The following is a 3971-nucleotide window of genomic DNA, read 5'->3' on the forward strand; positions in this document are numbered from 1 at the left end:
AATTATAGTTTAATGCACGCAAATATATCTAATACATACATACATACATATACATATACATATACATATACATATACATAAACATATATATATATATATATATATGATGGTGTGCAATCTGGATGCTCCTAGCTGGAGGGCAACTCGGACGTCGGTTGCTTAGCTAGTTGGTCGAACTACAAGAAAACAAAGCTCAGAGGACTCAGGTGGCTTACCCGATGTGGGCACTCTGATGCTTAAGTTAGTACTCTTTGTGTGCGGGCTGAAAGTCTGATAACAAGTAGGCTAGTGAACAATAAATTGTGTGTACCTTATGTCGTTGAGGTAGGTGCCTTTATATACGTAAGTTGTTGTAGGTCTCATGAAACACCTCTGAGATCTTTGGCTCGTGCTGTTAGGAGTTTGTCCGATTCGGGCGGGATGAGGATAAGACCTACAGATGTGCGGCGTGACACAAAAGAACTTGGAGACAGCTGGCTTGCTTCTAGAAGTTGGCTACGTGTCACGTCGGCAGGTCAGGTCGTCATGAGCTACTTGGACCTCAATCCTGGCCAAGGTGTCCAAGGTGACCTAGCCTGTTGAGGTGGTAGGAAGTGCTAAGTCGATGTCCAATCAGCAAGTCGCATCCATGTGTCCGCTCATTAGTAGGTCGGGCCAAATCACCACTCATCAATTGCCCTCCACTCCCCGTGCTAGGGGTCCTGACCTAGTGTGGGGAGTTTATGACGAGCTTAGGTAGATTTAGCCCGATCAAGGTCCGATCCAGAGGTGAGACTGTGATGACCCAACTAGGTTAACTGTAAAGCCAAATCACGTCTCAAGGATGTGTGGACGTCACTCGGATTAAAAATTTCGTGGATGTCAAAATGCACGCTTAACCAATTTTGACCTCAAAAGTTGTGTTACCAGTTTTCATAGGAGTCGTTGGATCATACTAATTTGAGCTGTCCGAGATCAACTAAAGTGGCTATAAATAGGGACCTTGGGGTCCCATTCGCCTTGTCTTATTTTGGATTTTCTCATTCTAGAGGTCACACACTACCTTCCAGGTCGGTGCTCTTTGTCATGTCTCCAAGGTTATCTTCTTCCCTTAGGTAAGCCTTCTTTCCTTGTCTTCATCTTTTCAGTCTTTCATTTTGATATGTCTAGTAGCACAGGTAGTCTATTTGATGTGAGTGGTGAGTCCGATTGGGCCAAGGAGGGCACTTCGGTCCAAGACTTAGAATCCGAGCCAACCGAGAAGGTCACGTCGGCCCATAGTTCAGAGTCCAGTTCGGCTGAGGCAGACACCTCGGTTTAGGAGCGTAAAGCTTCTGGTAAAAAGGCATCATCTTCTCGTCGTGTTTGTCCTCAGGCGCTGGATTGCTTCGGTCCTTCTATCTTGACGCTCGAGAGGATTAGTGCACTGGCTACCTAGTACAAGTTCTCCGACCACTACGTTTACAACCTACCTTTGGATGGTTTTCCCTGGGAACACAACGATGATGAAATCACTGTCTTTGAGGAGCAGTTAATTGCTGGGCTCCATTTCCCACTTCATCCTGGTAGGTTGTCACTTCGGTACACACACTTTGCTTTTTCCACACTATCTTTTCTTTTATCACCTTGGCTAACTTTCTGCTCGTCTTCCACAGGGGTCATGACGGACATTCCAATAACCAGACTGTTCACCGATATGAAGAAAAGGAAGAAGAGGAAGGCAACCTGCAACACCCCTCTAGAGGTGGTGGCCAAGCCCGTTGTACCTACTACACACAATGCTCTAGCCAGGGAAGAAGGGGTCCTCGTCATTGATCTGGTTGAAGAAGACTAGGGGACTAAGTCTCCACCTCGCAAGCTCGAGGCGACCAAGACACCTGAGCCTCGGCCCAGTCATCTTGAAGCTGACACTTCCAACACGGTCCCCAAGGAGAGCTAGAGCATCTTCAATGCTTGAATCGTCGTCACCAAGACCAAGGAGGTAGTCTTCCCTGACGAGGTCGCCAAGTATGTCGAGCTAGAGCCTCTTCAACTCACCGCCAAAACCTTAGGGCATCTCATGGTGGTATGCTTCTTCCAACCTCACTATTACACTTATACTTGTTCTTTCTTTCTTTGTTTACTCAGTGTATCGCTCTTTTCCTTGCAAACGAACTCTATGATCCATTCGTTCCTCAAGTAGTTCGAGCCGCAAGTCGCCAAGATATAGGCTACTGAGGCTAAGGTGAATGCTTTTGATGCTAAGGCACAAGTCGTCGAGGCTGCAGTTGCAGAGTGCTAGGGTAACCTCATGAAGGCTGTTGGCCACATTAGGAAGCTTGAGGGCGAGATGGTGACAGAAAGGGAGCATGCGGCAATGCTAGCGAGGGAGGCCGAGGAGGCGAGGAAGCATCTCAAGGATGTTCAAAAGGAATTTAGTCACTGCAAAGCGATTCTTGCTGTTAAGACTTATAAAGACTCCCCGGAGTTTGACAAACTTTGGCAAGACCTCGCTACAATGGCCTTTCGGAAGGGCTTCAAGCTCTGTCGTTGGTTGGCCAGGCATGCTTTTCCCCAGCTTGACCTTGGAGTTGTCATCACCGTCGGGGCCACCAAGGAGATGGTCCTTCAATCCGAGAAGGAGGACCTTGACTCCGAGGAAGAAAGTGATGGCAGCGTCGACGAGGGGACCATGGAGAAACCGAGCAGCCTGGATGCCACTACTGGAGAGACTATGGAGACTAATGAGGTTGTCGTTGCTGAAGATGCCCTGGAGACTGAGCCGGCCAAGGATTCTACTAAAGATGTTGAAGGTGGGGGAGAGGAGCCCCGTGAAGACTGAACTTTTGCCTCTTTTCTTTGGACCCCCCTATAAATACGACATCTTCCGATCCTCCGAACTCATTTTAGTAGACTTGTCTTCCTTTTCTTTCTTCTTTTTTTTGTTGAATGTTCGAATCATCCTTTCTTTTAAAGAAATGAAATTCTCTTTCTTTTTTGCCATCTCGAATATAATATTTTAAACTTAAAAAATTTTCTAAATGTAGGTTGCCCCGAGGTGTGAAGCTTTTAACACAACTAGACATAGTAAGGAGTAACCCGAAGTAACTGTAAGCTAAAGTGAATAGGCACTGTAGGGTATGTGACCCGAACTGCCTGTACACCAATGAGGCATAAGTGAGGTTCACCCATGTTGCTCATATGCTTAGAAAGAGATTGGGCCTTATTCATCTTTAGCGCTGAGGTCTCTATTGGCTCGACACCGTGGCCCTTAGGGTTTGTGAGCGACTCATGGTCCACTCTTCGTTGTATCATTTAGCCAACATGTTGCCTGACCAATTCACTTGAGCGGGTGGTTATTTGGAGTTAGAAAAATTGGTGGATGCTTGGTTCTCGAGCTCACAGGTAGTAATTTCTTAGGTTGTCAACGTTCCAAGCATGGGGCACTTGCCTCCCTTCCAATGTCTCAAGCTCGTACATCCCTTCACCGAATACTCGTCTTACTCTGTACAGACCCTCCCAGTTCGTTTCGAGCTTACCCACACCGGGCTTAGGTACCATCACTTTCCGTAGCACGAGGTCACCAATTCAGAATTGGCATCTCTTGACTCGAGCGTTGTAATACCAAGCTAGTCACTGTTGGTTGCACGAATTCTAAAACTTGATGTCTTTGAACTTCTTCCTGTTGTCGAAGATCAACACCTTAGGTATTCCGAATCGGCAGACTATGTTCCTCCAAAAGAAGTTCTACATGTTCTGGGTTGTGATTGTTACCAATGGCTCGTTCTCCACCCACTTCATAAAGTAGTCAACCACCACAACTAAGAATCTTCTCTGCCCGGTTGTAGGTGGGAATGGACCGAGGATGTCTATCCCCCATTGGGCAAAAGGCCAGGGGCTGGTCAGATACTTCAAGTCAGCGGCAGTCTAGTAAACTATGTTGGTGTGCCTCTTATAGTTATCACATTTCCGGATGAGCTCGAGTGCATCCGCTTTCATGGTAAGCCAGTAAT

Source organism: Nelumbo nucifera, chromosome 1, assembly GCF_055504915.1.
Source record: "Nelumbo nucifera cultivar China Antique chromosome 1, China Antique-T2T, whole genome shotgun sequence".
NCBI classification, from domain to species: domain Eukaryota; kingdom Viridiplantae; phylum Streptophyta; class Magnoliopsida; order Proteales; family Nelumbonaceae; genus Nelumbo; species Nelumbo nucifera.